The sequence below is a fragment of the Pantherophis guttatus genome, chromosome 4, assembly GCF_059756535.1.
Source record: "Pantherophis guttatus breed Tessera chromosome 4, ASM5975653v1, whole genome shotgun sequence".
Lineage (NCBI taxonomy): Eukaryota > Metazoa > Chordata > Lepidosauria > Squamata > Colubridae > Pantherophis > Pantherophis guttatus.
In genome coordinates this window covers 52,482,324-52,507,822 of record NC_142066.1, presented here as the reverse complement: position 1 = coordinate 52,507,822, position 25,499 = coordinate 52,482,324, and the positions used below count along the sequence as shown (strand labels likewise).

Here is a 25,499-nt window from a genome sequence, read left to right as displayed (position 1 = left end):
GAGGTTATATTTTTCACCATCATCTACAGAATGTTTATCCCTACAATTTAGCACCACCTTTTTTTCTGAGTAGGTGGCAGTTACCTATCACTTTTATTTTCTAAAAAAATCCATTCTTGGAAATAAAATGAGGTTGGAAGCTGCCACTTTGCTTTGCAACATGTCAGATTTCCATTTAACTTCTATTTAAGTAAAATGATATTTTTTAAAAAATTAGTTGCATGGGAGCCTGGTGAGGAAGATGTCTATAAGCACTATTTCTGGAGTAGGCTTTGTATTTAAAATTGACAGATCTGCTGAAAAGACACATCCTTTATTTGGGGAGCTCACAGATGATACGTTATATAAGAAAATAATGATTGGACCATTGCTTCTCAATATCTTCCTTGTCCTATTCCAATATATTTTAAACAAAGAAATAAGGGATAAAGCTCCCTCCCTCCAAGTAACACAATTCAACTATGTCTCAACAAGAAAGACTGTAGTTTGGAGGCTGTAGTTTCTTGGGAAAAAAAACCTGTAAGAGAGGCACATATAGGCTTGAAAAGTTTAGATGATCCATACCAAAATAAATTCTAAAAGTTTAAAAAAACAATCAGATGAGGTTGGGGTTGGGGTTGGGAAGGTAACCATTAGCAGAAAAAAGAAATTTGTTAAGAAGTAGACTCAGTTCCATTGGCATCAAATAAAGTGTTTGTGAAATATACCCAAGTAGCAGTTTCAACCTTTGTCCTGCACAGAAATGTCACTGCCTATCAAGTATCCAAGAGCATCTCTCTTGTCTGGATTAAGCTTTAATGTGTTTATTGTCTTTTGAGCTATTTTAAACACCAAGTATCAGTTCAGACATTGGAACAACTTTATTCGATTTCAGTGGGAAAGAGAAAAATAACTGGGTGTGTCTTTACCATATGAATGGCTTGCAAACTCTGCAAGTGATTTCATCTATATGTTAAATTGCCTGGAGATAAGATAGAACAGCAGAACCAACAGAGACAGGTGTTTGCCTTCCAGTTCTGAATATGAATCATTCACTAATATGTCCAAAACAATCTCCGACACACAACTGTAAATCAGATTGAAACATCTGTCACGTCAGCATCATTCTGAATTTTTTTTTTTGCAATTAGCAAGTAAATAAAATAAGTATAATAAGTAAATAAGTATAAGTATAATAAACAGAAAAATCACCATATCCATTTCAGAAGTTGTTTCCTCCCCTATTTAAAAAAAAAAGGATGGAAAGTAATATCTACTGATCCAACTTCATCCCAAATTGCCATAAATTTTAGCCTTGGAAAGGGAAGATTTAAAAGGGGGAAACTTGTATATCTGATTGAATTCTCTAATACAGTGGTACCTCCAGGATCATCATTAATTGGTTCCAGGAGGTGCAATGAATACCAAAAACAATGAGTACCAAACAAAATTTTCCCATAAGGATTAATGTAGTGAGTCACATGGCAGCCAACATAGGCAAGTTCTAGCTTGTGCATTGAGTACCAAACAAACGATGAGTACCTCAACAAAATGTTTGCATCAAAATGCATTGAGTACCAAATTTGATGCATTTCAAAGCAGTTGAGTACCAAAGTACCACTGTCCTTGTTGCAAATACCATGCTAAGCCATGCTTTATTATATAGTTAGTTGAATATGCCACATATTTTGGTTTATATTTTTATATCATATAAAGTATGAAAGTATAATTTATCAACTAAAATACAGGCAGTCCTTGATTTATGATCACAATTGAGCCCAAAATTTTGTTGCTAATTTGTTAAATTTTGCCCCATATTACTCTCCTGCCACATTTGTTAAGTGAATCACTTCAGTTGTTAAATTAATAACATAGTTGTTAAATGAATCTGGTTTCCCCTTTGACTTTGCTTGTCAGGAAGTCGCAAAAAGGGATCACATGACCCTGGGACACTGCAAACGTCATAAATATGAGTCAGTTGCCAAGTGTCTGAATTTTGGTTACATTACTATGAGGAGTGCTGCAGTAGTCGTAAGTAAGAAAAACAGTTATAAGTCATTTTTTTCAGAGGCTTTGTAAATTCGAACGGTCACTAAACAAACTATTAAAAGTTGAGGACTACCTTTGTTTGTTTCCATATAATACACTACACCCAAACCAAATAAATTAGATTTAAGGGTTAATGTTGCATATTTTCTTGGTAATCAGGAATCAGTGGCTAAAGCTCACTCTCAATGCGCCTCACTGAATATTAGCTTCTGCTTATATATTTTTACCTCTAAGGATGCTGAGAATATTTGTAACTTTTCTTCTAAAAAAGGAAGGAAGGAAAGAAAGTGTGTACAACATAGTCAGGAAGCAAAATGTTAACGCACATACTGTACTTTTTAAATGAATACTATGCAATCAGTGGAACAGCCTAGTGGCTTTCCCAGATGTACTCAGTGGATCTTTGCCCAGTCCAGAAGCCAGAGAGGGAGAGGTCCTATAGACTTTCAAAAAAATTATCTTACAGCAGAACTATAAAAGGTTAAGAGTCTAGAATTCCATCAAAGGAGCCAAGCAAAGTTGTTTGGGTCTTTCCTCCCTTTCATGAAAATGGAATTTTTGCCAAAAAGGCAATCCCATTAAATGATGAAAGAGATTCAGTTTTAGTCCTTATAAATGATGGATTGTTGTGCTTAAAAGCACCCAGAATGATGAGGAAATCCCTGTCTATGATAGACTGGCCAATTAACCACTCTGATTACCAAGGAGACTTGGAGCAAGCCCCTTTGAAATTAATATACATTAAGGGGCTTTAGGTCTAGGAAATTACGGCTTTCACACATAAACTATATTGTACTTCCTTGTTTTCAAGACAGTAGCTAAAGAGACCTTAGCCAGTCAGGGCAACCATTTGCAGCAGAGCTCTGATATAATTCAGGAACTAAAGCTACTGACAGAGTAAGGAAGTAAGTTGAGGCACAGACTTGTATCAAGAAAAGAGCACAGGAGCTGGACTTGAGCAGGGAGCTAAAGTGGCTGCCATTGTCAAAGGAGAAACTGAGAGTATTCTGTGGATCAGTGTTTCTCAGCTTCAGCAATCTTCACATGTGTGGATTTCATCTCCCAGAATTCCCAAGTCAGCACACTGCCTGGAGAATTCTGGGAGCTGAAATCCACACATCTAAAAATTGCTCAGGTTAAGAAACACTTCTGTGAATTCTACTCATTTTGATGGAAGACTATTAGCCAAATGAAAAATCTTCATTAAAATAATTTTTCTTCAGTTTTTGAAAGCAACATTTCAGCTATAATAGAAAGGGAGTGTGTTAGCCTGGCCCTTTACTTTTGGCTTGCATAAATAGGAACAGGAGAAAAACTTCTAGTAATTAAGCCTACCAGATTTGAGCTACTAAACTCCTGATGACCAACCCCTTGGCTGCCCTTTCGGGATCATCTGAATTTTTGCAGCTTGTTTTTGGTAGCCTTTTTTCTGATCAGCAGTGATGAGTCAAAATGTCTTCCAAGCCATCAGGTAATACTACTTAAATGAGACAGGTCAGATCTGAATTTGGCTCATTTTTAAAAACTTTTCAGAGCCTGGTGTGCCACAAGCTTTGGGAAGGCAGAAAATCAGCAAATTGCTTATATGTACTTATTCAAAGGTGAGCAACAAATAAGTAACGGTGTAGCTGCCAGATTTTAGGTTTTAATTTACATTTTGTAGAATCAGGTGAAGAGACATTCAAGTAAAATAGGTTTATTTTTCTGGGATTCAGGACAAACATAAGTGACTCTGGTATTTTGTCTCTCAGCAGCTGATATTATCTCTTTGAAGCCACTATTAAATGTATACATCCTCTAGTAATTTAATTCTAAACATTTAACTAGATTTATTTATAATGTTTATTGTAACAAATGGTATGCCACTACATTTCCTTAGTGGCTTCCCATATCAAAAGAATAAGATTAAGAGCAAAATGCAATGAGTACAATTATAATCCAATGTGCCATCATATTGGGGGTAGCATGATCTTACTCATTTCCAAATGCCTTCCTGAAGAGTCATGTTTTTACAGGTAGGAGGGGGTGATCCAGATATGCAGGGGTAAGCTGTCCCAAAGGAGGAAGGTCATCACTGAGAAGGCGGGAGCCCAGAATCCCTGAAGATAGCAGCAGTAGAGTCAGAACATATACAAATCTAGCAAGCATCCTATTTAAGCAATACAAAACTATGAAGACAGAGCACTATGTATGAAAATGGAAGAGCAGTAGGTAAAAAGAAGGGCAGGACTGTTTAAATAGCTACTGATGTCCTACTTGATGCCATCATGTGGAGTGTCCTCAGTAACACCTCTGTCATCTATTATAGGTGATAATGTCAATGATACCATGCCTCACTCCACTCTCTTCTTGAGGACACAGGGGAAGAAGCTAGTACCTTACACCTACTAAAGGCAGTAGGCACTTCCTAGTAGTAGATATACAGTAATTCTTTACTTTTCATCATGGGAAACCTCACTGTGCAAGCTAGGTTTATGGAAGGAAAAATTTTATTGCTTCATTCCTTTCTCTCAGAATTCTGCTTAAATTTCCTTCCACTGAGAGGAATAGGGTGAAGGAATGAGGAAGATGAATGTCTGTATACTGAGACATATCAGGACTTACCCCTCTGGAATATCCTCCGCATTATACACTCAGAGATTGGCCCTTCTCAGTCTGGGCCTCTAGGAATGATGAGTGCACCATAACATTTTGAAGACACCAAATCAGAAGTCTAAAAATTATGGGCACGAGGTAGAATAATCATTGGAGCCAAATAATTTCAACTGCTCATGAGTCTAAATCACATGAGATGAGCAGGATCCTGATGTTTACAGGACCATTTTTTTCTCATGTGAATCTGCTCAAATAATATGAGGCCAGTTTTTTTTTTTCAAAACTATAGTAGGTCTGACAGGCAAGGTCCTTTAAAGCTGGAATTTATGTGTAATTCTTTCGCAAGAAAGCTTTGTCTCCTACATTAATGTCCTTTCACTGTCAAACCTTGTCTCTTTGAAGCTTTTTCTAGGATTCCATCTAAGATACATCTGAATTGATGATTTAACAAAGTGATGACAGCAAAAGCCAACTGCATTCAGAAATAAATCCCACTGTTTCCCAATCAACTGCCTTCGAAATGTTATATGACTACGATCCTAAAATTCCCTAGCCAACATGGCTGTGTTAGTTGGGATTGTGGGAGCTGTAGTCCCAACAGATCTAAAGGATGCCAAGGAGGAGCAGGTTGATGCGAAGCATTGAAACCTAATTACTTCATTTGTACTATCCGGTGCCAGCCCTGGTATCTTTATGACTGTTGCCTTGGGAACTTTTTGAACAAGAGAGAGGCAATTAAAATGTTTTAGATAGACTGCATTGAACATTTAGAATTTCCCTAAGTTCTTACTCTCTGACCAGCTGTTTAATAAGCCCCTGAGCAGCAACATGAGCTTTGCTTAATGTATATAATATGTAAAACCTTATTTCTGTGAGTGTTGTCAAGAAGCTGACCCAGTACAAGGATGCTCTTTTTACAAGAAGTAGCCATTGTTCACAGCTCCAGAAGAGCCAATATGGAGAGCATCCATATCTCCTGGAGTGTTTGTCCTATGACATTTCCAGACTTCTAAAGACTGCAGCATGCACACCTCTGCCAATTTCTTTTGCTTGATTTGGGGTTTTTTAAAGCCTAACTTCAGAAGATATTGAATTGCAGATTTTGGTATAGTAGAACAAAATCATCTCTTACACACCCCCTTTTCTTTTTCTTTCTTTCTTTCTTTCTTTCTTTCTTTCTTTCTTTCTTTCTTTCTTTCTTTCTTTTTTTTTTTTGATGCTGCTGCTGTTGTGATGTCATTTTTCTTGGTGGACCTAATCTGCAGAAAGGAAGTCCTCTGCAATAAAATAAGGTCGTCTTTTTCTAAAAAAAAAAAAATCTAGTATAATATTGCTCTTAAACAGGATAGATGTACGAGTATTAGAATGACCCATCTTCTGGGAGAGCATGCTAATGCTGTAATGTATGTGCATATGTAGGGAGAAAGTCTGGCACACATACATTGGGGAAAATTTGAATCAGGTTTGCGCCATGTGATTTACAAATGCATCATTTCTCTTCAACCTTGCATCATGCGTGGGACTATCACCTCTACCTCCAGCATTATGGTTTGCAGAATGTGGATGATGGGAGATGTGATGGCTCCACACATCTAGGAAGGGAAAAATCATTAGAGAAGGCTATGCTGAGAATCAAATTTGAAGGGAAGAATGTTATGTTGTTATGTTTCGGTTTTTAACAATGGTGTAGCATTTCAGTACTTTATTCTTGCTATTCCATTTAGTCTATTTATTTTACAGGATTGGTGTGTCTGTGTATGTGTCTGTGTGTCTATATGTTCACATGCTCCTGATACTTTGATGAAGAGCTAGGAGGAATGGCTACAACTGACCACTCTCTAGCATGCTCCTATGAAATAGCTCACAAAGTAGTATCATTTTCTTCTTTTTAAATATAAGCAAAACTTGCCAGAATGTGGAAAAGCTATGTTAAACAAAAAAAACAGAGGGTGATTGAAAACTCTTAACCCACTGTGAAAAATCACTAACTTAAATCATGTTGCGACAATGATTTCCATCAGACCAAGTGCGAATGAAGGTGAAAATCAGCTTTCTCACGATCAAAATCAAAATCTTGATTTCCTTCCCCTGCCCGCCCTTCTTCAAATTAAGGTTAAAAAGCCATAATCTTTTATTTATAAAAATAAAAGATTTTTATATGGAAGGTAGCCACAAGAGGGCACCCGAGCAGCTTTCTCCCCAATAGAGACCCCGCGAGACACACAGGCACACACTCGCCGCTAGCTCAGTGTAGGAGATTCCCCAGCTTTAGTTGACAATAGCACAATACGCTACGTCGTTCCTAGAAGTTCAGATAAGGAAAGCATAGGGAGCAGGAGAACGAAAGGCGGAAACATGAAGCCTGTTTGGATCGGGCTCAGGATTCCGTTCCGCAGCTGGTTGCCTTACCTGGGTCCTGAAGGACGGTCGAAAAATCACACACCCCTTTCCCGCCCCCTCCGGAAAATTCAGGCACCGTGGCCCTTCGAAAGTCCTCCCCCTCGGAGCTTCCCACTCCTTTCTAAAGATCGCCGAGGCTGCGATCCTGAGCTGGCTGCACCAGCCACAAGGCCCACGGGGGAGGTTCCGTCTGAGTAGCCAGAGCTGTCTCGGATTGCGGCGTAACTCCATTGCCCCGCGATTACTCCTCTGCAGGATTCCCAGCGATCAAAGATGTGCAGCCCCGGTCACTGCGATTTTCCACGCATTTCCTCGGAAGTAAGCGGCTCCCAGGGAATAGTGTCCAAGGGGCTGGCTTGCTTCTGAGTAAATACCAGTTCAGGTGCTCGTCTGTCTAGGTGGGGGCTGGGGGAATGGAGGGGGGGGGAAAAGAGTTTGTCCTCAGATGCAACTTTCACCGATGCGGGAAAGTTGCACCAGCTCGTTCATACTGCAGCCTAGCGCCTCCGCCGCCTTTCTGAAACTGTCTCGGGCTTTCGGGAGCGCAAGCCCCCGGAGAGCCCCGTTTGCTCGGCTCATTCGTCTGTTCCACACGCGCGGGGCGGATGGAAGGTGGGACTCACCTGCTGTCGCCTTTTGCCTCCAGCCACCGGTTTTCTCGGTCCTCCGGAGACCTGCAGCCCAAGGGGCGAAGAAACAAGGCGAATGGGTGGAAGGGGCGTCTTCAGAATCCGCCACGCTCCCCGTCCAAGCAACAGGCATTGCGGCTTTTCTCCCTTTCCTCCCCCCACCCCTCCCGCCTTTCTCTTTTTTGTTATCCCTTGAATCCGCAGGCTTTGGAGCCTCCCGGAACGCGAAATCGGTGACCCCAGCCTTCCGCAAGGAGCCCCATCACGCCCGGGCAAGACGCGGGAAATTTGCCAAGTGATCACCGCCACGCGTGTCAAGGTTGGACTCGTTGTGCGAATGCCTGCGGGAGGCGGACGCTACCGGGTCCCCTCGGTCAGAATTTGGGCAGCTCAGGAGACATCGCGGCGGAGGGAGTGAGAAAGTCGCGGTTCCCGAGGGGTGGAAGGTAGATGTGTGCTGCTCAGTGGAAGAACCAGCTTGTGTATGTGTGTGTGTTTGCGTATGTGTGTGTGTGTGTGTGTGTGTACGCGCGCGCGCGCGCGCGCCCGTCCTCCCGCCACTGGGCGTTTGAGCGAGGGTGGGTTTCCCCGTTTCTCCGAGAACAACCCTCTCCTTTGGGGATTGAAAACCCCGCCTGGCACCAGAACCAGAGAGAGAGAGAGAGAGAGAGAGAGAGAGCCCGCCCCTATACACATAGAAACACAAGCGCACACATCGCCGCCTGCAACTGGAATTTTGCCCTTAGCTGGGAGAAAGCGTGCCAGCTGAAGAAGGAAGGGATGGTAAGAACAGAATGGGTAACCCAAGGCATCCGAAAGGCATAATCCTCAATTCGCGCGCGTGTTCCGTACCCGAACCCAGAATTTTCTTGGGTGGCTAAAGCGCTAACATTCCGCGGGACAAATGAACCTTTAGGCATTTTAGAACGAATGACATGTAATCAACCCCCCCAAATAAAAGCATCAAGTCAGCAAGCTCTAAAGCTGATGAACATCATTGCCCAATGTTCAGGCTGAATGTGAACCTGGAAATCCCAGGCTGGAGAAGAAGATTACTGTATCCCTGACATGCATTTTACAGAGAGGCGAAATACATTCAGTGTGTGGCAAGATATGTAGAGACAAGGAATGGGTAATGAAATGGAGAAAGAGGGTTATGTGAAAACTTTCTCTCTTTCTTGAAAGGCATGAGAGAGGGAGGGAGGGGGGAGAGGGGGGAGAGGGGGAGAGAGAGAGAGAGATGAGTCAATTGATGGGAGGCAGAGAGAAAGCAGAGCTATTCTAAACCAGCTCTTGTTGACTAAGGAGGAGCTTCCATGTTTGTTGTTGTTTGCCTAATTGAACCCTGCTTGCAATTGGTCCAACATTTATACAGAGGAGGAGAATTTGAGTCCGAATAGTCTATTCTTCTGTTGAAGAGTGTATGTACATATAACTGATAGTTATTAAAGATGGCAGGGCATGCAGAACCCAGCTTCTTAAGTATCCTGCTGTATTGGTGTTCCTGGTTATAAGTTTCTGGTCCTCAAAGGTATATTTGAAAACGTGAGAAAATATGGAATCGGTATCAGTTACAAAAGCAAGCAGATGGGCTAAAATGGATGGCCTTCTTAAAGTTTGGTCTTCTTAAAAATAACTACACATATACCAAGAAACAGTATGAAGCACAAGAAAATCACATAGAGTTTTTGTATGTTGTAAGCCACCACCTGAGGTGGTGAGGATCTCTATTTGCCACCCCCTGAAGTGAGGTTATTTCCCAGCAAAAGGCATTAAAATCAAGACCAAGTTTATGTCTTTTTAAGGACCACCCAAAAGGACACAGAATAATACGCAAGCTTTCCAGTTCTCTAAAGATCATCAGCAGACAAAATGAAAAATGAAACAAAACCCAGGAAATATGAAGGAAATAAGAAACCTGAGACACTAGGCCAGGGGTCGGCAACCTTAAACACTCAAAGAGCCATTTGGACCCATTTCCCACAGAAAAGAAAACACCGGGAGCCACAAAACCTTTCCCGTGCCCGACTATTTTCTGAACAGCCACAGAACTAGCATATGTAGTTGAATTAAATGTTCTGTTTTCTTCTCAAACTTTTCTTGGATTTATCCATGGTTGGCCTCAACTATCTGACTGATTGTACTATATTGTATTATAATAAATTTCAATTAAAAAATTTTTTTAAAAAAGAAAGAAAGAGCCACATGCGGCTCCAGAGCCGCAGGTTGCTGACCCCTGCACTAGGCCTAGCCTATGAGCCATCTATAAGTCAAGGTCAGTCTCAAAATGGTGGTTCTGATCTTAATGCATATACCTAGATATCACCAAGCAATAGATTTTGTGCTGTCTCCCTCTTCTCACAGCCTAAAATGGTTATAACTGCTGGGATGGACGGAGACTTCATAGCAACTGATAAAATCCATTTCAATACAAAACTCTGCACCTTCCAACTCCTTATTTAATTTAATTTAATTAATCATATTTCTATGCCGCCCAACTCCCAAGGGACTCTGGGTGGCTTACAATAGAACATTTTTTATGCAGAAAATGTAATGAATGATCACATTTGTATAGTCGTCACCATTTTGCCTGATAGTTGCACTGAATTTCACAATACAGAATCAGTGGACACATAAGACATAAATATGAATTGCATTAAGTTCAAAAGGATCAGAGGTAGAAGACTGCATTAAGAAATGGGGCCAGGCACTCCCTTCTTTATCCTCGCTCTCCTGCCACCAGAAACGTCCTTAATTTGCAATTCACATAAATCCAGACGACTTTTCTGAGGGGCAGGCATGAAAGCAATAGGCAAGAAACTAGTGGTGGAATCTGAACCGGTTTACTACCGGTTCGCTGGCTGCACACGCGCAATGCACACCATGCACCAAATGTGAGATGTACACGCGCAGTGCACACCATGCACCAAATGTGAGATGCACGCGCGCAGTGCACGCCAAAAGAAGGCATGTGGTAAGTAGAACAGCGCATGAGTGGGGGGTGATCAGCTGTGGCGCGCAATCTTTTTTTTTACTTTTAAAAGCATTGTTTTTAAAAGTAAAAAAAAAAGCCTCTGACGATTGCGCTGCTTAGCTGGGATCGTCAGAGGCTTTTTTTTACCTTTTAAAAGCATTTTTTCTACAACCTCTTCAGCCAAAGAGGTTGTAAAAAAAATGCTTCTATAAGGCTCTGACGATCCCAGATGAGTTGCCTGATCATCAGAGGCCTTTTTTTTTCTTTTAAAAGCATTTTTTCTACAATCTCTTTGGCCGAAGAGATTGTCGAAAAAATGCTTTTAAAAGTAAAAAAGCCTCTGATGATCGCGTGGCTCAGCTCGGCATGTGGGGGGCAGGTATTTTTGCTACTGGTTCTCTATGCCATCACTACCGGATCTGGCAATCTGGTCCGAACTGGGAGCATTTCACCCCTGCAAGAAACTCTCTAGATTCAAATTCTGCAAAGCCACAGGGTGATTGGCTTAGTTTTGAGTTAGCATGATATATAAATCCAGCTATTAAAGGAGAATATTTGTAACTTAGGGTTGATATGAGAAGTCCTTGGTGCTCTGAGTTTTCTTGCAGACTTTTCATTATCCCAAACTAGGTAACATCATCCATTCTAGTGTTACCCTAACTCTAACTCTAAAGGCATTAAGAGTTCTTAACCTAATCTTGCATAGCTTCTTCTCTGGTAATATTGTATTACTACTAGAGCATACAAAACATTTGCTAGACCAATTCTCGAATACAGCTCATCTGTCTGGAACCCGCACTGCATATCGGACATTAACATAATTGAGAGAGTTCAGAGCTATTTCATGAGAAGAGTCCTCCACTCCCCCTCCTCGCAATAGAATACTTTATGCCACCAGACTTGAAATTTTGGGCTTAGACAATTTAGAACTACGTCACCTTCAATCTGACTTAAGCATAGTACATAAAATTATCTGCTACAATGTCCTACCAGTCAATGACTACTTCAGCTTCAACCACAACAATACACAAGCACACAATAGATACAAACTTAAGGTAAACCGCTCCAAACTTAATTGCAGAAAATATGACTTCAGCAACAGAGTGGTCAATGTCTGGAATGCACTACCCGACTCTGTGGTTTCTTTCCCATACCCCCAAAACTTTAACCTTAGACTGTCTACTGTTGACCTCCCCCCATTCCTAAGAGGTCTGTAAGGGGGGTGCATAACTGCACCTGCGTGCCTACCGTCCCTGTCTTAATGTCCCTTTTTATTCGTATCCATGTCATGTATTCATAATTCATGTTTATACTTTTATCTGTTATCTTATATATGCTTGACAAATAAATAAATAAAATAAACCCCAGTACTGATGATGTCATTTAATTTGAGGTAATGAAACATCTGCAAGAAAACAAGAAACTCAGAGCACCAAAGGACTTCTCAAATCCAGCTATGGCCATTTATAAATGATGACTTTTATTAATGCAGCTCATTATGATTATTCAATTACCTAATTAGCTATGCTTAAATTTAAATAGTCAGTCACTGAAATGTGGTTCCTCTGAAAAAATTTATAAAATCTTGCTCAAAGTATTTTTTTCCCCATCCAAAGTGGAGATACCTTTCATTTTAGCTTTTAGAAGGACACTGCTCTTTATACACTTCCTAAGCTTATTGATGGAGACCTGGACTCAAGATGACTTTTAATCACTCATTATATATTGCTCTGGATGAAAACTTTGGGAATGAACTTTGGGATTTCTACGAGACTAGAATAAAACCTCCAAGATCACCGCAGATGGGGACTGCAGCCAAGAAATTAAAAGATGCTTGCTCCTGGGGAGAAAAGCTATGGCAAATTTGGATAGCATACTAAAAAACAGAGACATCACCCTGCCAACAAAAGTGTGTGTAGTCAAGGCTATGGTGTTCCTAGTTGCAATGTATGGCTGTGAAAGTTAGACCATAAGAAAGGCTGAGTGCCAAAGAATTGAGGCCTTTGAACTATGGTGCTCGAGAAGACTCCTGCGAGCCCCTTGGACTGCAAGGCAAACAAACCGGTCAGTCCTAGAGGAGATCCACCCTGACTGCTCTTTAGAAGGCCAGATCCTGAAGATGAAACTCAAATACTTTGGCCACCTAATGAGAAGGAAGGACTCACTGGAGAAGAGCCTAATGCTGGGAAAGATTGAGGGCAAAAGAAGAAGAGGACAACAACAGAGAACGAGGTGGCTGGATGGAGTCACTGAAGCAGTAAGCATGAGCTTAAATGGAATTCAGAGGATGGTAGAGGACAGGAAGGCCTGGAGGAACGTTGTCCTCCATTGTCGCGAATATTGTCGCGATGGGTCGGACATGACTTCGCAACTAACAACAACAACAAAGAATAAAATCACTGGATGGTAATACTGGCTAAAGATATCAAAATTTATCTTTATCCCTTCTGCTTGAAATTCATATGTGGTACCAAAAGCAACCCTAGATTAATCCTGGGAAAGAGATAAGAGTTTTGAAATCAAGCCAATTCTTTATATTCTTCTTGCTACTGAAAGCTGTGCAGAGGTCCAGGACAACAGTGGGTTGGATCCCAATAAGCTTTATGGAAATCTCAACACATTCAGTGAGACTTTCCTCAGAGTAACATGGTAGAAAATAGAATTACTGTTATTGTTATTTATGAAGAAAGTAGAATTAGTGTTATTGTTAAGAAATGTAATAGGAAAATAGAAAATAAAAAGATGGAGTCTATGGAGTCAGATAGTTTATCCATTTAGTTCAGCGCTGCCTACATTGTCCTTCCCTAACCTAACATCATTTAGATCTTTGTTTCTATTATTCCTATCATCTTCAGTATAACCAATATTTCTAGAAAGCCTGTTCTTAGTGAGAATGGAGAATGTCTTAAGGAGAATGTATTGGGATAGGTAGTGGCCTCCCAGATACAGGAATCTATTATCAACTGTGATGACAGCTCTTTGTAAAATGAGATTAATTTACTAGTAAGTAAAATGAGATTAATTTACTAGTAAGACAATCCAAGTATTGGTACAGATTGCTTCACTCCTACAACATAAGGGGAGTACCAATCAGCACAAAGAATCATCTCATACAAAGCATATTCATCCCCACCCTATGCTACCAGTGCCAAAAACTTACAACAAAACTTAAACAAAAGTTAGTCACACAAAAATAAGATGTTTACGAGATGGTGCTGGAGTGAGCAGAAGAGATGAAATCAGAAATAAGACCATAAGAGAAAGAATTGTTAAATTACATACCAAAACAGCAAATAACGTAGTTTGCTCACCTGGAGAAGACATTGTTGGATTCCAGACCATTTGTAGGGGTGTCTATGACACCCATGGTGGCCCATGAGCCGGCTGCATCACATGCAGGCTACGCCCACCCCAGCTCTGCAAAGGCAAAAAACATCATGATATGTCATGTGACATCAACATGATGCAGTGAGTTTGACACCCATGGTATAAGGCATATACAAAAAAAGAAGCTCAAAGGACATAAGGCAGATCCAAAAGAAGATAGACAACATCACACTCTAACCATGATGGCGAACCTATGGCATGTGTGCTGGAAGTGGCACGCAGAGCCATCTCTCTGGGCATGCTAGCCGTCACACGTTGCTCTTTCTGGTTCCGGCGTGCTAGCCAGCTGGTCTTCACACGAACAGGAACACTGGAAACTAGAAGAGCAGCCGCCCGGTGCGCATGCGCATGCTGGGAAGATGATCTTCCAGTTTCCGGTGCGTGCATGTGCACCAGTCACCTGGTCTTCTAGTTTCTGGCGCACAAGTGTGTGCAAAGACCAGATGGCCAGTGCATGCGCGCACCAGAAACCGGAAGATCATCCTCCTGGCACATGCATGCACACCGGGCAGTTGCTCTTCCGGTTTCGCACACTCGTTCCCGTTTTGGCACTCAGTGCCGAAAAGGTTCACCAACACTGCACTATAACATCAATTAACAATGACAAACCCCAGCTTTTTGTACTTTTGCCTAAAATATCTGGTGCAAGTACATAAGTAACAGTTTATGTTGCAATACCACAATGCATGTTTCATCTCTTGCCCCCTGTGGGCATCTGTAATTCAGATCACATCTTCTGTTTCCTTGAAACTAACTTGAAGCTCAGTGAGCGGTACCTCTGAGAACCATCTCAAACTCATCTTCCAGCCTCTTGTGATGGAGAGGATTATGTCTTGGCAGCAACCTTAGAATCAGAAATATATCGATCATGGGAAATAGGTTTATAAGCCAGAAAAGTCACTTCTCAAATATTATTTGCTGTATCAGTTTTTGTCCTGTGTTAAGAGTTTTTTTAAAAAAAAGCAAGATACTTTCGTATGAAATGCCCTTAAACATAACTGAGGTGCAGCACTGTTATATAACGTTCCTATGTCAACCAGGGCTATAGGGCAAGCTATTTGGGAAAAAGAGGCCATCATCCCAAGCAAATGATGTCGCAACAAGGCACCCAAGAGAGAAAAAGAAAAGAGCCAAGACAACTCCAGTATTTCTTGGCTTTGGCTATATCATTAGCAGAGCCAGGCAGCTGCTTCATACAGAAGACTAGAGAGTGACAATGAAGCTTGGAAAAAATGGAATTAGGTGTATTCCTTATGGCCTGCTTATTTCTTTCAAGTGTGGCCAAGGAGTTGTCCCACCTGACCAGTTTTGAAGGAAGATTCCTTTAGTTTCCTGTCTGGTTAGCTTCTGTGTATGGAGTAGAAAAATGGCACATGCTTTAGGCAGGAATGAGTTTTCAGACACTTTTTTATCTTTAACCGTCCCCAATGGAGGCTGAATGAGAGAAAGAAAAGTCAGATTCTGAGTGGCTGCACAGGTTTACTTGATGGAAAAATACAAGATAGACATGAAAAGATTTTAATTAATTAATTTGTATCTTTTACCATTTTAGTTCTCCTGCTTTATCATACAGAAAAAAAGAGAGAAAAGATATATTGAAGTTTGAGCACATTGGCTAATCTTCCCATTGCATTCATAAAATGGCAGTTCATAAGCAGAGAATTATCAATATTGATCACATATCAATAATCCATGGCCAAAAATGTGGGATAGCATTATCTTTCCATATATGATTCACGCTGGATAGAATCCATGCTTGATAGATCCATAATCCTTAATATAATGATAAATTCCAACCTTTAATTTAAAATTACATTCACATTTTGAACTATTCCCCAGTCTAACAACTTACAGACATTAGAAAAGTCATGAGAAAGTAATAATTTTACATTTCGTCAAACTGAAGTTGACACCCAACTTCTTTAAAACATTTTCTGGGAAGTCAAAGACTATCTCTGAATTAATTTCATTTTGAAACCATGCAGGACTATTCTTTAAGCTTTTTAACTTCTTGCCTTAATAACACGTATGTGATTACTGTACTGTATGTGATTATGTCTAATCAATTTTAATGATGGGAAATGATGGAATTCCTACTAGAAGTCATCCATGTGGGCAGCTATGTAAATTTGTTTAATAAATAAACAAATACTAAGTATGTCGCTGGAAATCCATTTTGCTTCAAAAATGTAATTTACAGAATAGCAAAGCACTTTTCTCTTTTTTAGAGAGAAGTTAAAACAGTTGTTCCTTTTTTATCAGCATAGAACACTTATATATCTACTCTGTTTTCCCCAAAATAAGACATCCCCTGATAATAAGCCCAATCAGGCTTTTGAACGCATGGCAATAAGGCCAAGCACTTATTTCAGGGTTCAAAAAAATATAAGACAGGGTCTTTTTTTCGGGGAAACACGGTATCGGTAATCTAACATTATCAGATGCTTGGCATACTTTTATAAAATCAGATTGTACTGAGTGAATTACTGAAGTTAATACCTTCTGTAATCATCATGCCAAAGTGCCTGTTAAAAACTTGGCATCAATCTTTAACAAAATATTGGGCAAATGCTCACAGAATCCATAGGATTGTTTTCTAGTTTCAAAATGAACATGATTTTGAAGCATGATTTTGGTAGGGTCCATTTTTCAAAAGATTACTCATGTAACAAAACAGAAACCAAGCTTTGTTTAAATTTTTGATATCACTCTGTGGATTATATAAAAGTCCATTGGCCTTTCCAGATTTCTTTGTGGTAATAGCATCAAATTCTTCTTGCAGTATTAAACTCTTGACTTAAATAGGCATCTAAATTTTTGGGAAATTGTTTTTATTATTTAAAATCTTTCATATGTTCAATGTGTAGCCCAACAATTGCAAAATTTTGGCCTATATATAAAATACCATTAACTTGGAAGTAATTTCATTTTAATTAGTATGAATTGTCCTCAACATATCTTTAGTGTAGTTATTGTATTGATTTGTTGTAATCATTTCAAATAAGAAGCCAATAGTTTATCAGTTGTTTCTCCCTGTTCACAAAACAATTGTTTTGTTTTCAAAGCATATAACTGACTAACAATTTAACTGATCTAAAGTCATAACATGCTTCTAAAGTTTGATTTGTAGCATATATGTTTTCTTAATTTCTTTTTCATGCTATTGTGGCTCTCTCATTTTTCCTCCAGAACAAAAGGACATATATACATGCTTAAATGTATCTCATTTAACTATTATCACATTAATCAATAGTTATTTCTTTGAAAAAAATGTATCTGCTTTGTGTTAATCAACAAAATAAAGATCACCTAACAATCACAAATTCAAATATCACCTTCCTTGAACTATCAATTTTCCCGAACACAACTAATATTACAAACAGATGCATGATCAGAAATTATTATTGATCCAATATATCAGTTAAAGTTCCAGTAACAGACCCAACACAATCAAAACTCCGAGGCCAAGGTGCTCCAGGGTTGACAATATTATTTCTCTACTAAGTAAATCATTGATCCCAAAATAATCAAACAAAACATGTGGCTATGTGGAGTTGATTAAAAGGTATACTTCTGTTTAATTGAACTTTATTGTCTGCATATGTCCACTAAATTAAATCCATGAATGCATCCATGGAGAACTTTTCAATCTGGGAAATAGGTTTCTTTCTCATAACATCTTATTTCAACCTAAATGAAATTTCAAACCTTCAGTTACAGATGTGGCCCACTAGTAAACCAAAAAAGACTTGCCTGCTGTCCAGCCTGCATCATCTTAACTCCCATAATGATTTGATGATATGTTTTTGATTGCATTGCATGGCTCAAAAATATCATATTAATGCATTACCCATGAAAGGCAGGGTTTGCTTATATATGTTATCCATACTCCTATACCAGTGCTGGGTTGTTACCGGTTCACCCCAGATTGGGCGAACCGGTAGCGGTGGTGGCAGGAGGCTCCGCCCACCAGCACCGGACATCTCTGCACATGCACAGAAGTGTTGTGCGCGAGAGAGTGCCCATGTGCCCACGAGCAAACCAGTAGCGGCCAAAATTGAAACTCACTACTGTCCTACACCAAGGTTGAATCTCTTGGAAGAAATGTTTACATGCTAGCAACTACTAACAACCACTCAGTATGATGTATTGATCAAGGTGTTGGAGTGGCACTAGAAGACCATGATTCAAGTCTTTCTCAGACACAGATGCTCCCTGGATGGCTTGAGTCAATCATTCTCTCTTAGTCCACTTATGTCACAAGATTGTGGTTATTGTAGGAAGGAGGGAGCGCTATTTATACCAGTGGTGGGTTCCTCCCGGTTCCGCCGAGCCAGTAGTGGTGATGATATGATGTCACCAAACCGGTTCTGCTCCCCCGCCCCCCACTCGCGTTATTCTTATCTTTTATTTGGCCCCACCCCCAATCTATTGCTGTCTCCTGAGTCCCAGGTGATGTGTTAGAAGGAAAAAAACTGTTTAAACTCTTGCCGTGGGGCTTCAAAGGGCCGCCCTACAGCTGATCAGTGTTAAAAGGCAGTGTGGTGGTAGACCGGTGCCTCCCAAAACAAATGAGTAGACCGGTGCCTGCAAAAATAAATGGGTAGACCAGTGCCTGCAAAAATACATGAGTAAACCAGTGCCTGCAAAAATAAATGGGTAGACCAGTGCCTCCAAAAATACATGAGTAGATCAGTGCTTGCAAAAATAAATGGGTAGACCGGTACAGCTCTGCAAGCAGTTAAAAGCCTGGTAGACCAGTACCTTTGCTAAATCCTAAAGAATTGTCACATCACCATCAAGCCACATCCACAAAATAAGCACGCCCACAGAACTGGTAGTAAAAATTTTTAGAACCCATCCCTGATTTATACCATCTTGAGGTCCTCAATGAAGACAGGATATACATCTAACAACTAAAAAAAAGAAGTAGTCTGGCTGGTGACCATTACTTTAATACAGTGGAAAGATGTAAAACTATGTGAACTGTTTAGTTATAAACAGTTACCGTGATAAAAGAAAATGGCACAAGAATATGTAAAAACAGAGCATTAAGTACCTCCACAAAAATTATACCTACAATTGCAGAGAGAGACAGAAGAAAAAGAAATAAGAGTCTAATTCTTTCACTTCAATACCATTTGACTATTAATTCATGTATGCTAGATGTTTACAATAGGGAGAGGAAAACTAAAATGCAAGTGAAAAATTAACAGGCAATTCTGAGCACTATAATCCCTATGCTTTTAGATGGCACCAGGTTAGGCCTGATTATTTTTTTTCTCAGACACTCCAGTGAATTGGAGAAAATTAAAAGCAAGAATTATATCTATCTCAGAGAACGTGTCATTTGTAGAAATCCATACATAGTTTTAAGAATGCAATGAAAAACAAATCCGTTTATGAAGGCCATCAACGGCTTTCTAAAAAATGAATAAAGAGATGATATGTTCACTGGCAGCTATCAGTCACAAGAGCAAAATTCTCAAATTCCATTTTCAGAATTTGAATGTAATTTCAGATCAGCTTCCCTCAAACTTATGTTTTTACATATGGCCAATTTTAGATCCCCTCAGTCCAGTTTAGGGTGAGGGCATATAAGAACTACTTACTCTCTTGCCATGACAGTACACATGTAATACCATCTGTACCATCTTCTGTAATAATAAGAATTTCCTATCTGTTATTAGCTTATGGGGACACATTTCCTAAGGAAGGGAGAGACATGGAAATGAGTAGTTTACATAAATATGGATCTCAGCTGAGGAGCAAGCAGAAAATGGGTATCCATCACATCACTTCCCCAAAGAAAATGCATCATAGAGAAGATATATAATGCACAATCATGCAAATGCTAATGTAGGTGTGTGTGCATATTTTTTTTTCCTTTTACGATTCTGTAATTCCTTTTATCAGGATGGATCAGGACAATTGAATGGAGCTGAACATTTACTGGCCAGATGCCCTTCTTGACACCTATGTGGAGTTCACAGCAGATATTTCCTCTTTGTGCCCTGATAGAGAAACATCTGTCACTGCCTAGGAATAATTTCTGTCAGTCAGCATCCTCATGGGCATTACCTGATGAACATAACTTGGAAAAGATATTTCTTCAAGTATAGGACAACTTAAAATGTTGTCAGGTGGGACTTAACCATCCTAAGAAGCAGAAAATCAAAAATATACTGTGGATTTCAATCTGTGTTTCCCAGGCTATCTGTGAAAATGTCCAAAACTATGGGCTGGGTTCCATTTTATACTAAACCATAATGTAGTTTGTTTCATTGTGGCCTAGTGCAATGTATGAACACTGCATCTGTGGTTTTGTAAATAAGTTTTACGCAGGGGAATTGAGTTGTGGCTTTGAATCATATATGAACCCAGCCATTCTGAGTTATTCAGCAAACCATAGCTTAAAATTCTGAGGCATCTATGAGGTATTTGATCATAGCTAATCTCTTTTTTGTAAACATACAAAATTTTCTTGTAAAATACTTTATTTCACTTCATTATCCACCATGGATTTTATAAGTCTAACTTCAGCATGGTGGGATGAAATTATTTTTCAGGATGAAGGTAATCATTGCTTTTTAATTTATTATTTTAATCTTATCACATCACTTCACAATTCACAAATAATAGCCACAAATGGAGGTGCAAGGATAACTGTTGCCTTTCGCACAAGACCAGTTTTGGATACAACAGCCGTTTCTCTTTGCCGAAATGATTATACAAAGTTTGCTGCCTTGTCATTACACATTTCTTTTCCATCAGTCGCTAAAAATGTTGCAGCCTTTTGAGTAACTGGACATATTGCAAAATTCCACGATGTCTTTAAAAATCAGAGTATTGATAAAATGACATCAAATGTTCCAGCAATTCAATCCGGCTGATGGTAATGTCAAAAATGTCAATTCTCAAAATTAATCCTATAAGGCCGTGATGGTTAACCTATGGCATGTCTGCTAGAGCTGGCATGCAGAGCCCTCTCTGCTGGCACGCGCACCATCGCCCCAGGTCAGATCTCCATGGCTTCTTCATGAGCTTCTGTTTCCCTGCAAACAAAGCTAACAAAAGAAAAAGATCTTACCTCTTGCTGCGGTGCCAATGTTGGTATGCCCTGCCTCCCACCAGCCAGCTTGTCTTCGGGTCTCTGCTGCACATGTGCACATGTCTATGCATGGGTACATCTGTGCATGTGCACATTCACAAATATCAGCGCATGTGCACATGCATGTCCGTGCATGCGCGCATTCACACATGCACACCTTTCAGCTTGCACGCACATGCAGTTTGGGCACTCAGTGTCTAAAAGGTTCACTATCACTGCTATAAGGTATTGTTTGGAGGGGTCTGTGATCTTCTAAAAAAGAGTTGTTATAACTTATTTCAGAGCTTCAGCCATAGTTCAAGACTAGCAACCTAAAATTAGTGGTTATCATCACACAGTAAATCAAATAAAAATCTCATTTAACTGGTGCATACAAACTGGCATTTTACCCTGTCATATATGTCTGATTGTAACTAGATGCTGTTGCTTGCTATGTCGTCTGAACAGATGGTGGAACTTAAGACTGGAGATGTATGGCAAATCCCAAATAGTGACTATTTTGCAAGTGTAAATTATGCAGTAAGATTACAAATGGATTCCCTGACTCCCACCACCTGAACTTGGAGCTCCTTAGTAGATAGGCCACAATGAGCCCACACAAGATACCAACTGATTAAGCATCTTGTACAAGCACAGGCCTTAAAGCAACAAATCATAGTTTGGGATTGGCAATGTCTGGATTCACAAAGAATGCAGTACAAAACAAAATAGGGTTTCTCTCAGGTGCAGACAGGGTCATTTTGAATGTTGGGAATAATTGATGGGTGCACTGTAAAATGTCAGAAGGCAGGGTTCAGTCACGTGTCTTCCAGGCAAAACTAGTTTGGCAACCTGTGAATAAATAAGATGTTGGAAGCTATCCTGCGGTTTTCTTTCTTTTTTTTTTTCCCAGGCTTTTCTTATTTAAAAGTCAGGAAAGGCAAGGAACCTGGTGGATACTAAGAGAGAAGTTTGGGGACATGCTGATCGTTATGACTACCACCAATTTTAATGCAAACTGGGAACTAATCTTGTGAGATCACAGAAATGACTTACAGTCAAGAATTACCTTTTTTTCCCTCCTGCTTACATTCAGTTGTGTCCAGTTCTCAGAGGCTGCCTGGACAGCCCCATAAAGTTTCCTTGACAAGGTTTTTCAAAAGTGGTTTGCCATTGTCCCCTTCCTAGGGTTGAGAGAAAGTGACTAACTCAAGATCACCCAGCTGGCTTTGTGCCTAAGGCCTGGTAGCTTAAACAGGATACCAAACTGGATCTCAAGTTCACCTTTAGCATCAGGCTTATTCTGCCTGGTAACAATATCCAGGACCATTGATAATCTGATCCTAAGAGATGAAACAAGTTACTCACTTGCATTCATCTGTTAAGGGAACATGTTTTTTTATTAATGCTCCTGTGAATATATTGCAAAGACAGATGAGGGCTCTTACTAGCTGTGGCTTCTATTATAATGCAAAGCATGTCTTCATAAATTGTACTCCTATATTTGCATAGACAACAAGATCAACAGTTCTCTGCTGAACTAGCCTTATTAGCATACAGAGTATAGATGTAGGCCAATAGTTCTTCAGCAAGCTCACCATCATTAATGATAAACCTGAATTAGGGACTACTGGATACAATTCCCAAGTTGACTGAAAAGCAGGATATAATAATGCTCTATCATTAACTGATACAGATACACTGTATATGATAAAGCCATATTCCCTTTTTCTTTATAATGAAGTGCATCTCTCTCTAAGGCACACATTTAACAATTCCTACAATCTTCCATTGGATAATGTCAGCTCACAGCATGCAACAGCATGTAAATTAAATACTAGTGGGGCATTCTCAGTTCTGAAACCAAGTCAACAAAACAAAAATGGTGCATTCACATAACAAGTTATGCTCAAATAAATCAATTATATTAGAGCTTAACATGATAGCATGGTTCATACAACTTACCAAGACAACCGATGGGTTTGTCATCAACTAGCCATCCATTTTGAATTTGCTTAAAACATTGTGCAATCCTAGCTACCACACAAGTAATATATGAATGTTTTTATGGTTTTTCATTTCAGTTTGTTGGCAAACTGGTTTATCCTTCTGTCATCAGTTAGGCTTATTTTACCATGGTTTAGATTGATTTTATTCATTACATTTATTTGTTTAATCTCTTCCTTGCCTTTCAATACATTTCCAGAGAATCTTATTAAAATAAAATATCTTAGAATAGGGTACTTAAAAATTAAGATTAAAATGTGGACATGTCAAACTAAATGTGGCCTCCTTAAACTTGTATAAAGATGCAGAGGCCATGAAACTGAGACCATCCAAATTAAGTTATATCTTCTCACTCTCCATCATTTCAAAAATAGAAATTACTTCCTCTCAAGCTATTTTTCCCATTAGAAAAAAAAACATCCATGAATGCAGTAAAAACAAAAGAAAAGACTTTTCTCTCTAAGCCAAGAGGGCAGAGAAGGGGACAGAATTAACATCTCTCTATGACTTCGGAAGAGGTCAGCATATAATTTGGAAAAGCTTGTTAAGGAAGATCTTCTCAGACCTCAGCCAGTTTGGATAACATGAAAGGGTAGCAAATTGTTAGCTGTTTCATTTATAATTATTATGTGTTTTTAGTGCCAGGAAAAGGGAGAAGTGCTTACATATTATCTTCCTTGGGTGCCAAAACAGCTTGATCACCCTTGCATAGTACAGCATGCATCTTGATGTGGATTTTTTTTATTTTTTTACTGTTCTGCCTTAGAAAGTAACCTATCCAACATCAACCCTACTGTCAAGTCTAATTTATTTCTGAACAGATTCAGACTCAGCATCAAAAAGTGACATACCTGGGAAACGAGCAAAGTAATAACTAGCAGTCAGTATGGGTTTGTTAAAAACAGATCATGCCAAACCAATCTTATTTCATTCTTCAACATAGTGACTAAATTAGTAGATCAGCAAAGTACTGTGGACATAATATACTTAGACTTCAGCAAGGCATTCGACAAAGTAGACCACAACCTACTTCTTCGTAAGCTAGAAAAAAGTGGGATAGATAGCTTCACCACCAGATGGATTCGCAACTGGCTGACAAACCGTACTCAACAAGTAGTCCTTAATGGGTCTAAGTCTATATGGAGAGAAGTAAGCAGTGGGGTGCCACAAGGTTCCATCTTAGGCCCAGTACTCTTCAATATCTTCATAAATGACTTAGATGAGGGAATAGAAGAGGAATTCAACAAATTTGCAGACGATACTAAACTGGCAGGAATAGCTAACACCCTAGAAGATAGGCTCAAAATCCAGATGGCTCTTGACAGACTTGAACACTGGGACCTATCTAACAAAATGAAATTCAATGTAGAGAAAAGTAAAGTCTTACATTTAGGTAAGAAAAACCAAAAGCACATATATAAACTGGGGAAAACTAGGCTTAATAGCAGTGATTATGAGAGGGATCTTGGAGTCTTAGTAGACAATCAGCTAAATATGAGCCAGCAGTGTGCAGCAGCAGCTAACAAAGCCAACCCAATCCTAAATTGTATTAATAGAGGGATACAATCAAGATCAAGTGAGGTACTAATACCACTCTATAAAGCCCTAGTAAGACCTCATCTAAAGTACTGCATCCAGTTTTGGTCACCACACTATAAAAAAGATGTTGAGACTCTAGAAAAAGTGCAGAGGAGAGCAACCAGGATGATTAGGGGACTGGAGACTAAAACATATGAAGAATGGTTACATGAACTGGGCATGGCTAGTCTCATGAAGAGAAGGACTAAGGGAGACATGATAGCAGTGTTCTAATACTTGAGGGGCTGCCACAGAGAGGAGGGGGATCAAGCTGTTTTCCAAAGCACCTGAAAGCCAGACAAGGAATAATGGATGGAAACTGACCAAGGAGAGATTCAACCTAGAAATGAGGAGGAACTTTCTGACAGTGAGAACAATCAACCAATGGAATAGCTTGCCTTCGGAAGTTGTGGGAGCATCATCACTTGAGACTTTCAAGAAAAGATTGGACTGCTATTTGTCAGAAATGGTGTAGGGTCTCCTGCTTGAGCGTGGGGGTTGAACTAGATGACCTATAAGGTCCCTTCCAACTCTATTTATCTGTTAAATCTGGGTAGCTCCCTGGGCTCAAGATAAGCCCATCAATGTAGATTTTACCCTGGGTTTATCTGACAGGTGAGGTGATCATAGTGATCGTGATCTTTATGTTGCTCTTCCTTCCAGAGGAGCCCACAATGCACCTGAATGATGCATTCTGTCAGGTAGTCCAGTGCATTCAAGAAAGTAAAATAGCACCCAGGTATGTCTATTTCCACCTTAAACTCACAGTTAGGATTCTTGGGGGTGAGAGAGTTTGTGAAAGCATTCCTGA

At 39.7% G+C, this 25,499-nt stretch overlaps 1 protein-coding gene across 6 annotated transcripts in view; it reads right to left on the bottom strand.

The window, feature by feature from the left end:
- Nucleotides 1-25,499, bottom strand: part of LRRC3C (leucine rich repeat containing 3C) — a 61,997-nt gene that overhangs the window by 6,181 nt on the left and 30,317 nt on the right. The window contains exons 3-5 of one of the 6 annotated variants that reach the window (XM_087892183.1): nucleotides 13,938-14,043; nucleotides 7,647-7,697; nucleotides 4,004-5,926 (exon numbers count right to left, since the gene is read on the bottom strand). The gene's annotated coding sequence lies outside the window, so the exon portion shown is untranslated. Of the gene's footprint in view, nucleotides 1-4,003; nucleotides 5,927-7,032; nucleotides 7,395-7,646; nucleotides 8,204-13,937; nucleotides 14,044-25,499 lie in introns of those variants that run through there. The other 5 variants (XM_087892182.1, XM_087892184.1, XM_034415812.2 and 2 more) reach the window with 5 other exon arrangements.